The sequence below is a fragment of the Ictidomys tridecemlineatus genome, chromosome 6, assembly GCF_052094955.1.
Source record: "Ictidomys tridecemlineatus isolate mIctTri1 chromosome 6, mIctTri1.hap1, whole genome shotgun sequence".
In the NCBI taxonomy this organism is placed as follows: domain Eukaryota; kingdom Metazoa; phylum Chordata; class Mammalia; order Rodentia; family Sciuridae; genus Ictidomys; species Ictidomys tridecemlineatus.
This window is the reverse complement of record NC_135482.1, coordinates 99,120,391-99,133,201: the sequence shown is the minus strand read 5'-3', so window position 1 is coordinate 99,133,201 and position 12,811 is coordinate 99,120,391.

The following is a 12,811-nucleotide window of genomic DNA, read 5'->3' as shown; positions in this document are numbered from 1 at the left end:
AATAGAGCATGTGCGAGCCACTGGGTTCAATCCTCAGCACCACATAAAAATATATAAATAAATGCCCAACTACAACTATCTATATTTTAAAAAATTAAAACAACAACAACAACTCTGTGTTGGTGGGGAGATGATAATAGGGATTGAACTCAAAGTTGCTAGTTGCTCTACTACTGAGCCACATCCCAAGCCCTATTTATTTATTTATTTATTTATTTACTTCTTTATTCATTCATTCATTCATTTATTTTGGTAATAGGGATTGAACCCACGGCATTTAATCATTGATCCACATCTCCAGCCCTTTTTATTTTTTATTTGGAGACAATGTCTCACTGAGTTGCTTAGGGCCTTGCTAAATTGCTGAGACTGGCTTTGAACTCTAGATTCTCCCGCTTTAGCGCTGAGTTGATTGAATACAGGCGTGCACCACTGTACCAACCTTGGATAAGATCTTTTACGACAGGGACTACAGAACAAATCAAGCACATCCATGCTAATTTCAAAAAACTACCAGATCAGCCAGGTATGGTGGTACACACCTGTAATCCCAACAACTCACATGGCTGAGGCAGGAGGATCTCATTTCCAAGGCCAGCCTCAGCAATTCAACAAGATGCCCAGCAACTTATTGAGAACTTATCACAAAGTGAAAAATAAAAATGAATGGAGATGTAGCTCAGTGGTACAGCATTTGTCTAGCATGCGCCAGCCCCGAGTTCTTTCGGAGTACCTCACATACACCCAAATTATGTTTTTCCTTACGCACACGAACATACAAAGACCCATTCCAATATTTATCCCATGGTGAATAGAGAAGGAGGGGTTTCATGGCATTCCATATGGGAGATTAGACATTTATTTGGTACTTAGAAAGTAAGGAAAAGGTAGACCTTATCATAAATTAGTAAACACCAAAAAGGTTATTGGAAAAGTATACGTAATATACATATAAAAAGGGTACTGATAAACTAAACTAGAAAAATGGTCAAATGTACACTTGAAAACAAAAGGAATAACAACACGTTTAGAAGAACAAAGAAGAGTATAACATTGATATCTATAAATGTATTATGATGTTTGTCCAAGTGAGTTAAACATTAAGCATCTTTTCTGCTAATTGAATTTGTATTTTAATACGTGACTTAGAGTTATTTTTATTACACAGTCAAATAAGATAAAGATTTGCCATTGTATTTATTTTATTAATTAATTAATTTTGCAGTACTAGGATTTTTTTTAATTTTTTTAAAAAAATTTTTAATATTTACTTTTTTTTTAGTTTTCGGCGGACACAACATCTTTGTTTGTATGTGGTGCTGAGGATCAAACCTGGGCTGCATGCACGCCAGGCGAGTGCGATACTGCTTGAGCCACATACCCAGCCCAACAGTACTAGGATTAAACTCAGGAGTGCTCTTCCACCAAACTACTCCTCTCTAGTCCTTTGTTTCTTTCTTTCTTTTTGTTTTATTACAGGTGTGTGCAACCATGCTTGGCTTTGCCATTGGGTTTAGCAATATAAAGATCATTACAGTTTTTTCTTTTGTAGTTGTTTTTTAATAGTCTTCTTGATATTAGCAGCAGTTTTTGTAAAGTGATATGTTTGAAAACCTAATTGTCAGCTGGGCATGGTGGCTCACACCTATAATCCCAGCACCTTGGGAGGCTGAGGAAGGAGGATCTTGAGTTCAAAGTGAGCCTCAGCAATGGAGAGGCCCTAAGTAACTCAGTGAGACCCTGTCTCTAAATAAAATACGAAATAGGGCTGAAGATGTGAAGATGTGGCTCAGTGGTTGGGACACCTGAGTTCAATCCCCTGTATCCCCCCACCCCCGAAAAAAAAATGAAAAGAGCTGGGAATGTAGCTCAGTGGTAGAGCTCTTGCCTAGCATACATGAGGGCCTAAATTCAATCCCAAGTGGGGGGGGGTGCGGGGGGTGCGAAGGGGGTAGGGGTTTGTGGAGAAGAAGAAAGAAATTTATGAAAAATCCTGACCAAAAAATAGAGAGGAAAAAATAAACTACAGAAAAAAGTAATCTCACAAGCCTGCAAATTGCAATGGTAGAGCGTTTGCCCAGCATGCAGAAGGACCCCCTTGTGTTCCCCCAGGACTGCACAAGCAAAAATACTCTGAGTATAATCTCTGCTCAAATTCCTGAGCTGACCAGCAACATCTTGTTGGCCAGGCAAGTTTTCAGGTTTAAAAGCCATAGTCAGAGCAGAGATGTCAGCAGCTGAACATTGCTGGGAAGACATTAGTTGCCTACTAGAACAAAAAAGACAAAAGGAGGAGCTGTTGCAGCCAGAGTGGAAGAGCTGCTGCAGCCAGAGAGCAGGAGCCACTGACATTGCCTTCAGAGCACAGGAGTCTCCCCGCCGCCGCCAACCACCAGGGGACCCAAGCGGAACGGATGCTGTGCAAACCTTGGGAGCAAGGGAGGAAAGCTCCTGCCGCCATCACTGCTTGCTCACCAACACAGTCCAGCTTGTGACCAAGAGGCGGAGACCCAGCAGAAGTTGCTGAGCACCTTGAAGGAGGAGATTGTTTAACTAAAGAGGAACTCAGCAGACGGTCACTGAGGGCCTGGAGTGCTCTGAAAACATAGAAGACCACCTCTTCCTAAGTAAGCCTGTGATCCACAGGTATTTACCCTCACACATACTTTAGTCTGTGATGGAGAAAACATAGACTACTTCAAGAAGATTCTTCAGAGAGATTGGAGGCTCCTGAATGCAGGAACTAAGAACAGTCCATTATCTTCATCCTCAGTTGCTGAGGGCCATTGCCAAGTAGGAATGACGCATCGAAATTTCCTTGCCAGCGTACTCCATGTCGCTTACAGGAAGGACTCGTCGAAATGCACTTGCCTTGGACATTCGCTGTGACGTTGCATGTACGTTTGAGAAAGGTGACCCTGCTCAAGGACAAGGGTGGATCCAGGTTTAGGGTGTATCCTGCAGGTTTTAGGAAGTATCCCGCTCCTTGGGTTTAGGGCGTTCCAGGTTTAGGACAATCTGGGTTTAGGGCAGTTCCAGGTTTAAGGTTATTCCTGCTGGGAATAGGGTGTATCCTGCTGCCTGAGTTCCCGTTGAGTTCTGTGGAATTGAGAAAGTTTTTGGGATTCAAAGCCTGGTGGAGTACGTGAATTTGGGCCCAGAACTGGAATTTCCCCAGAACGTGTGTAGAAGGCAGTGTGAGTTCGGGAATAAAGAATTGCTGTTTGAATCTACAAAGCTGTGAGTGGCTCGTGATTTTGTGCCCAGCCAGACTGCGGCACTCAGTAATTAGTATATAAAAGGCAATCAAGGAATACTGGATAACTGTGACTGATGGGAACATGGAACTGAACCAAAGGATTTTAAAAGGATATAAACATTGCATATCAACCAAGACAGAAAGGGCCAACTACACAGACCCCCAGAGAAAGCAGCGGTTCAGCACCATTGAAGAATTCTCCTATATTAGGAGGCTGCCATCTGATGTCATCACTGGCTACCTGGCTCTAAGTTAGGCCATAAGTATCATTCCCTAAGCCTAAGCAATGGAGACGAAGTGGGAACTGTTTCAAAGGCAGACTTTGGGTTCGTGATTGTGTTTCATGGAAACAAACTCACTCTGCTGTCAATCTGAAAATGTTAATGCTGTGCCTTGGAAAGAATGTTTGGCTTTAATTTAAGGTTTTTTCTTTTTCTTTTTTCTTTTTATTTCTCTGTTTTCCCCTCCCAGTGTGATATTTCCTGTTGAATTAAATTATATTTCAGTTGTTGCCTCAAGTAAAGTTGTTTGACAAGAAAATGCAATAAAATTGTGCTCTTAATTAAAAAAAAAAAAAACTCCATAAGAATACAACACAATCCAAAATTGCTACAAATAAAATTCATGACATCAAGTTTTCAATCCAAAATTCAGGGCTCAAAAAATATATATAATAAAACAAAACTCCCCAAATTACTAGTTCATTTCATCCTCACAGAAATATTGGACAATGTTATCTACTCGTAAAAGCTGGAGACAGATCACAGTACCTTGGCAGAGGCTCGGTCTCAAAACTAAAAGGGCTAGGGATGTGGCTTAATGGTTAAGCTCCCGTGGGTTCAATACCCAGGACCAAAAAAATAAAATTTAAAAAAATTACTGAGAGGCTGGAGATGGTGAGGAGACCAAAGAGATGAGATCTGACATGGTGCTTGCTGGAGTCTTGCAGGACTCACCAATGGTGAGTGCCGAGAAGGCCATGGGCCCTGCAGGACCTTTCTCGAAGCCCCTTCTTTTTGAATCACACCTGGAGCCTTGCAGGCGGAGTAGGGAGGTCTAAGAGCTCAAAGGGACTAAGACCTGCTTTGTTCAACCTGCTGAGTAGGGGACAGACCAAAGGAGTCTACAACTAGACCATCAGGGCTGGCAGCTTGCGGGGTGACCTTTGCTGAGAGACTGGGTGGCCTTTGGTATGCTGCAGGGGGTGTGTAGGCCTGGAGGCTGTGGCTGCCCTCTAAGGCCCCCAACTCTTTTACATGGAGTCACATCTCATACAAAAAGGGAGCCCAGTCCTGAGTATCAGCTCTGAGTTACCTGTCAGGGGACTCATGGTACATTTCCACCTTTGTCTTAGCCGTGCAGGGTCCCGGCCCCACACCCTTTTCTCTCTAAAAAATACCTTTCAGAGGGACCTCAGTGGCTCCCTAGCCCCTTTCAGCTGCAGTGGTTGTTAGCCAAGTCCAGAACCTGCTTAAGAGAATTTTCTGGAAAGACTTGTGCTATCTTCCACCAATCCTGACATTCAGCAAGGACACTGCTTGTCTCCTTTTCTGATCATTTGGGCACTTGGCTCACCAATGATGAAATCCAAGTATTTTCCTGGCTGCAAGTAGCCATTCTCCTCTCTGTGATGACAGAAAGTTGTGCTGTGGCACTGGCTGATAAACATTCTTTTGTCTTTGTTTTGGTACTGGGGGTGTTATGCTTGAATTCAGGACCCCCAAAAGACCACCAGAGACCAAGATCTATGTAAGCAGCAAAGAGGTGTTGGTTGCCAGCTAGCTTGGTCCTCTGCACACACAGCAACTGGTGACGCTGAGAGGCCCCGAGCCCAGGGTTTGCAGCAGTTTTATATACTCTTTGGGGAAAGCAAGGACTTCACATACATCATACCATCTCTTAGCAAATCATCATACACCTCTAAAACATGATTAGCACATTTATTGGCGGGAACAAATTGGGTAGGGGTGTTGGTTACTACAAGAGGGGGATTCGTTTGAACTGATTGGTTTAAGCCAAGAGGGGTGTATGTGCTGAACTACATGGTTTCCCAACACGTTATCAACCACCATAACCTACTGGGATGGTCATCTGGCATCCCAGGTATTTCCCTGTCTCATTCTGATTGGTGGCTGCTAGGGGGTTGCTATGGATTCCCACCTAGCCTGACTGAGTCAGGGACACCTGGGCAGCAGATATCTCCTGTTATTTGTAGATAAACAACTCAGCAGGGTGGGTATGTGCCTAGGAGTGCTCTGTGGGTCTTTCCAAGGACAAAGGTCATTCCCCTTTCTAGGACAGGCTTTGCTCTGAGGTAGAGGCTGGTTTTTCAGGGGCTGAATCCAGGGGCTTTACCATTGAGCTACAACACCAGCTCTTTTATTTTATTCTGTGACAGGGTCACACAAAGTTGCCATGCTGGCTTTAAATTTGGTATCCTCCTACTTCAGCCTCTGGAGTGGCTGGGATTACAGGCATGTGCGACCACATCTAGCACTGTTTAATAAATTTGAACTTCCTCAAAATGTGAATCCTAAATCTAGTTCCCACAAAGGTAAGTTATCACTGTCATTTCATGATTGTTTGATACAGTCTATACTACGTAAATGATGTTTCTGGATGTTATATACTGTATGTCGTATATTACTGAGAATCAAACCCAGGAGCTCTCTACCTTAGCTAAGCTACATTTCAAGCCTTTTTGTTTTTATTTTTTTTATTTATTTTTTATTTTTTTTAAGTTTTGAGACAGGGTCATGCTCAGTTGCTGAGGGTCTTGACAATGGTTGAGGCTGGCTTCAACTTTCAACTATCTTGCCTTAGCCTCCTGTGTTGCTGGGATTACAGGCAATCACCATCATGCCTGGTTTCTATCTCAGTTTAATTATTACTGACTCTTTCTAGATATGTTTCTGTAAACCTGCAAGCCTGGTTACAGATTTCACTTTAAATGTTTTAATATAAGAAATGAGGATTAAAAAAAAAAAAAGAAAGAAAAACCAGGATTAAATTATTAACATACATCATTTTCACATACTATATTGCCTTCAAGCTGATTTTTCTTATTTCTTGGAATTTTTAAATTAAATGATTTAATTCTAATTTGTTATACATGATGGCAAAATGCAATTCATTTCATATTACACAATTTTTCAAGTCATTGATTGAACACTAAGTATTTTCACATCATTCGTGTCTTCGTACATGTACTTAGAGTAATGATGTCTAACTCATTCCACCATCATCCCTACCACCATCCTCCTTCCCTTCCCTTAGTACTATCTAAAGTTCCTCCATTCCTCTCATGCTCCCTCCCCCCACCTCCATCGCCATTATGACTCAGCATTCTTTTTTTTTTTTTACATTTATTTTTTAGTTGTAGTTGGACACAATACCCTTATTTCATTCATACATTTTTATGTGGTGCTGAGGATCGAACCCAGGGTCTCGCACATGCAAGGCGAGTGCTCTACCGCTGAGCCACAACCCCAGCCCATTCAGCATTCTTATATCAATGAAAACATTCGCCCTTTGGTTTTTGAGATTGGCTTGCTTCACTTAGCATTATATTCTCCAATGTCATCCATTTACCTGCAAATGCTATGATTTTATTCTCTTTTAATGCTGAGTAACATTCCATTGTGTATATTTACCAAAGTTTCCCTATCCATTCTTCTACTGAAAGACATCTAGTTTGGTTCCATAATTTAGCTATTGTGAATTGTGCTGCTATAAACATTAATATGGCTGTGTCAATGTAGTATGCTGTTTTTAAGTCCTTTGGGTATAGATCGAGGAGTGGGATAGTTGGGTCAAATGGTGGTTCCATTCCAAGCTTTCCAAGGAATCTCCATACTGATTTCCAGATTGGCTGCACCAATCTGCAGTCCCACCAGCAATGTATAAGTGTGCCCCCCCACGCCTCCCCACCCCCCCACCCCCCCGCCCACCCCCCCACACACACCCACACACCCCCCATCTTCGCCAACACTTATTGTTGTTTGTATTCTTGATAGCTACCATTCTGACTGGAGTGAGATGTCTTAGAGCAGTTTTAATTTGCATTTCTCTAATTGCTAAAGATGTTGAACATTTTTTCATGTTTGTTGATTGATTGTATATCCTCTTCTGAGAAATATACACATACTGGGGATGTAATATACACACACACACATACTGGGGATGTAGCTTATAGTTGTGTGCACATATGTGTATGTATGTGTGTGTGTATACACACACACACACACACACACACACATATACTGGGGATGTAGTTTATAGGTACAGTAACACCTCTAGTACCACCAGAAGAAAATAAAAGATATGGCACAAATTAACAATTTGTAGGGAGAAATTAAGAATGATGAGAGGTGGAACTTTTTAAAACATTTGGGCTGTGGTTGTAGTTCAGTTGTAGAGTGCTTGCTTAGCATGCTTGAGGCTCTGAATTCAATCCCCAGCACCGCAAAAGAACCCCCATACAAACAAAAAGCTCCATAATTTGAACGACAAACTGATACTAATTTACCAATATGTTTCCCCAGGAATCCTATAATTAATTAATCCTATAATGGAGGACATCAAGAAAACTAACTTGTGGCTTCATCTTCATATATATCTATATCTATCTATATCTATCTATCTATCTATCTATCTATCTATCTATCTATCTATCTATATATATATATATATATATACACACACACACACACACACATATATACTGGGGATTGAACTCAGGGGCACTCTACCACTGAGTTACTTGTCCAGCTCTTTTAATTTTTAAATTTTGAGATAAGGTTTTGCTAAGTTACCTAGGATCTTGCTAAATTGGTGAGTCTAGATTTGAATTTGAGATCTTCCTGTCTCCACCACTCAAGTTGGTGGGATTATTGGCATGCACCACCACAGCTGGCTAGACAGGCTTCTTGATTGCAGTGCTAAAATGCAACTTCTTTATCTAATTGGAATAATATAAAAATATAAAATAATCAAGATAGTAACTATGTTCAAAAACAGTAAATTCCCCTATTTTCCTTAAATCTATTAGCTAAGGTTAAGATGATTTCTTTCCTATCATTAAACACCACCAACCAGGCTATATACTACCAGCCCAGCTTTTTCTACTTAGTATATCAGATATATTTCTACTTCATGAAATTTAAATCTGTTACACAGTGTAAATTTAGATATTACACATTACAGATGCAATTCAATCTATTTTGTTGATATTTATTTTGGTTATTTGTTGATATTTGTTTTGGTTGTTTGCCACTACAAATAATGCTATTAACATCTTGTTATTATTTAATTAAAAATGCTAAGACAGATGTTTTTAAACATTAAAAAATGCATTCATAAACAGAATAGAAAATTGTCTCAAAGCTGCAGTGTTTTTGGATTAGTCATTCTTTTGATCATTCTGTTTTCATGGCCAAATGAGAACTCATCACTGGTTACTTTATCAGAGATTGTTACATAAGATTAAAAGAGGATGGGGGGGGGCTATGGCTCAGCAGTAGAGTGCTTGCCTAGCATGTGTGAGGCCGTGGGTTCAATCCTCAGCATCATATACAAATAAATAAAATAAAGGTATTGTGTCCAACTACAACTAAAAAGTAAATATTAAAAAATAAATAAATAAATAAAAGAGGAAAAAAAACCTGACAAAATAGTGCATGCCTATTATCCAGCAGTTCGGGAGCTGAGGTAGGAGTATTTCAAGTTCCAGACCAATCTCAGCAATTTAACAAAGCAAATTAATATTAAAGCAAAATTCACTCTCTGTGTAAGCAAATCACCATAAAAGACTTGAAAATGTTATAAAAATTAGAAGAGGTGCAAATCTAATTTAAGGCTTTTCATCGGCACAAGGTGAACCAAAAGAAAATTAGTTACAAATTCACCTTCCAGCCTCAATTCTTTGTTTTGTTTTGTTTTGTTTTGTTTTGTTGGTATTAGGGATAGAAACCAGAAGTGCTTAACCACTAAACCACATCCACAGCTGTTTTTACTTTTTGAGACAGGGTCTTGCTAAATTGCTTAAGACCTCCCTAAATTACTGAAGCTGTCTTTGAATGAGCAACTCTCCTACTTTCAGCCTTCTGAGCCACTGGGATTATAGGAGAGTACTATAGCATGTTGCCAGTCTCATTCTTTTTTGCATCCCTCTTTTTCCCTTAGAAATTTCATTCCCTAGCTGGGCACAATTGTTCACACCTGTAATCCCAGTAGCTTGGGAGGCTGAGCCTGGAGGCTCCTGAGTTCAAAGCCAGCCTCAGCAAGGGCGAGGCACTAAGCAACTCAATGAGACTCTGTCTCTAATAAAATACAAAAGAGAGGGCTAGGGGTATGTATGGCTCAGTGGTTGAGTCCAATCCCTCATACCAAAAAAAAAAAAAAAAAAAAAAAAAAATTCATTCCCTGAGGACTGGGAATGTGGTGCAATGGTAAAGTATTTGCCTGGCCTATGTAAAGGCTCTGGGTTTAATCCCCAAATTCCCAGAACCATTAAAAAAAGGTGGGGAGTCTGGGGTTGTGGCTCAGTGGCAGAGTGTTTTGCCTACCATGTATGAGGCACCAGGTTCGAATCTCAGCACCACATATAAATGAATAAAACAAAGGTGCATCTACAACTAAAATAAATAAATAAATAACAAAAAATTGGCCAGGCATGGTGGCACACTCCTATAATCCCAGTAGCTCGGGAGGCTGAGGCAGGATGATCGCAAGTTCAAAGCCAACCTCTGCAATTTAGTGAGAACCTGTCTAAAAATTAAAATTAAAAAGGGGGAACTGGGGATGTGGCTCAATGGGTTCAATCTCTGATATCCCCAAAATAAATAAATAAATAAATTTAAAATTTTTACTTTCTCTTTTCTCCTTCTATAAGGTGGATGTTACTTCTAATTATGTAGGTGAATTGCTTTATTAAAATGTATGAAGTTTTAAAAACCAACCACAAGAATGTGATCCTAATTAGAATAAGATGATTCCATGTATGTAAAATATGTCAAAATATGCTCTATTGTCATGTATACCAAAAAAGAACAAATTAAGGAAGCAAAAAACAGTAATTGCAAAGAATAATAATAAAAGAAAATGAAAGTTTCAAAAATTCAATGTTTTGGTCTTTCAGCTTATATTTCTACTTTATTCTGAACCTAAAAGAAAACAAACATTTGTATTCTGTTTTGAATAATACCACTGATCAGAAGACCTAGTGTCTACAACTTTTTAAAAAACAAAAAATTCAAAGAGCTACAGACAGGTGCAGGAAAATGGGGGAGGGCTGTTGATATATTGCTTGTCTTCTGAGGCCAAGAGAACTTTGCCTCAAGCAAGAGATCAAGGGAATTGGTTACATAAAGAAGTCAACCAGGTTTTGATTTGCATTTCTCTAACTGCTAGAGATGATGAACATTTTTTCATATACTTGTTGATTGACATCTCTGAGAAGTGTCAGTTCAGGTCCTTGTCCCATTTACTGATTGGGTTATTTGTTTTTTTCATGTTTGGCTTTTTGAGTTCTTTATAAACCCTAGAGATTAGTGCTCTATCTGATGAGTGAGGGGTAACTATTTGCTCCCAAGATGTAGGCTCTCTATTCACCTCACAGCTTGTTTCTTTTGCTGAGAAACTTTAGTTTGAATCCATCCCATTTATTTTTTAATTTTTTTAATGTTGACATTTTATTTTTATTTTTATTTTTTTAGAGAATTTTAATATTTATTTTTAAGTTTCGGTGGACACAACATCTTTGTTTGTATGTGGTGCTGAGGATCGAACCCGGGCCGCATGCATGCCAGGTGAGTGCGCTACCGCTTGAGCCACATCCCCAGCCCTCCATCCCATTTATTGATTTTTGGTTTTAATTCTTGCAATATAGGAGTCTTATTAAGGAAGTTGGGGCCTAATCTTACATGATGATTAGGGCCTGCTTTTTCTTCTTTTAGATGCAGGGTCTCTGGTTTAATTCCTAGAAGTCAACCAGGTCTGACAAATTCTTCTGGCACAGGAAATTAGCTCCTGTGGATACCAAAATGTAGGCATTTGCACAGGTCCCTTGGTGTGAGGTTGTAGTGAAACCTGATGTAAAAGTAGCAGCTGGTCCAGTCTCTCAAAATTATTCCTGGTCCTTGGGTGGTTGATATAAATCGTATGGTTCTAGAAAAAGTTGTCTAAGAATTTTGAGAGGCCAGGGTTGTGGTTTCAGGTAGAGTGCTTGCCTAGCACGTGTGAGGCACTGGGCTCGATTCTTAGCACCACATAAAATAAATAAATAAAAGTATTGTGTCCATCTACAATTAAAAAAAAATATTAAAAAGTAATTTTTTAAGGTTGAGTGTCTACAAACTTACTTCTGTGTAATGGTATCACCAACTCCAACTATGGTTATCAAGACACAAATTTAGATAAACTCAGGGCAAAGAGTATAGCTCAGTGAACACTTGCCTACAAGGAAAAAAAATCTAGAAATCACTTTATTTTTTTTTAAGGAGACAGAGAGAGAGAGAGAGAGAGAGAGAGAGAGAGAGAGAGAGAGAGAGAGAATTTTAATATTTTATTTCTTAGTTTTTCGGCAGATACATCTTTGTTTGTATGTGGTGCTGAGGATCGAACCTGGGCCGCGCGCATGCTAGACAGGCGCGATACCACTTGAGCCACATCCCCAGCCCTAGAAATCACTTTACATCAATTATAAAGACAAGGCACAAAGTATGGTAGCCTACCTTAATATATTTAGGATGGGTGCCATATGGGGTGGATGGGTAGCAATGTTTATGACCTGCCTCCTTGCCACTTCTACACAGCAGCCAGCGGACACAATATCTTGTTTGTATGTGGTGCTGAGGAACCAACCCGGGCCCTGCTACCGCTTGAACCACATTCCCAGCCCCAGCAACTCTCCTTAGCTTGATGAATAGCTGTGGAATTTACTTGCATTCCTGAGCGTGAGTGCTGGTGTGCCTCTAGTACGTATACATATGTAGTATAGATAAGAATATTACATGCTTCTGGATTCCTTTTTGTTATTTCATTAGGTCAATAAAAATGGTTCCTTTTATTTACTCATACTCTACCTTTTACATGCCCTAGGGAAGTGCTTGTTTTTTTGTTTTATTGTTGCTGGGTTGTTTTTTTGTGTGCAATTCTGGGGGTGCTGTAAGTCTTTAATTATTACTAGATCAGATTGTTTCTTTTCTCCTTTTTTTCAGGTACTGGAAAATGAACCTAGGAGTGCTCCATCACTGAGCTGTAGAGCCCTAAGCCTTTTTGAGATTTGATTTAGCTAAATTGTCCAGGTTGGTCTCCTGACATGGCACTCTGTATCTGCAAATTTAACAATTTTAATAAAATTACACATGAAAGGAGGAAAAAAGTTTGCTTAAGTCACCTAGCACTGTATATGTGGTTACCTTTCCTTTCCTTATTTATATAAGATTATAAAGTTTTTCATCCCATATCAAAAAATGTAATGAATGGGCTGGGGTACAGCTCAGTGCAGAGAGCATGCAAATTGTGATAAAGAGCCAAGAGTGGTGGTGCACA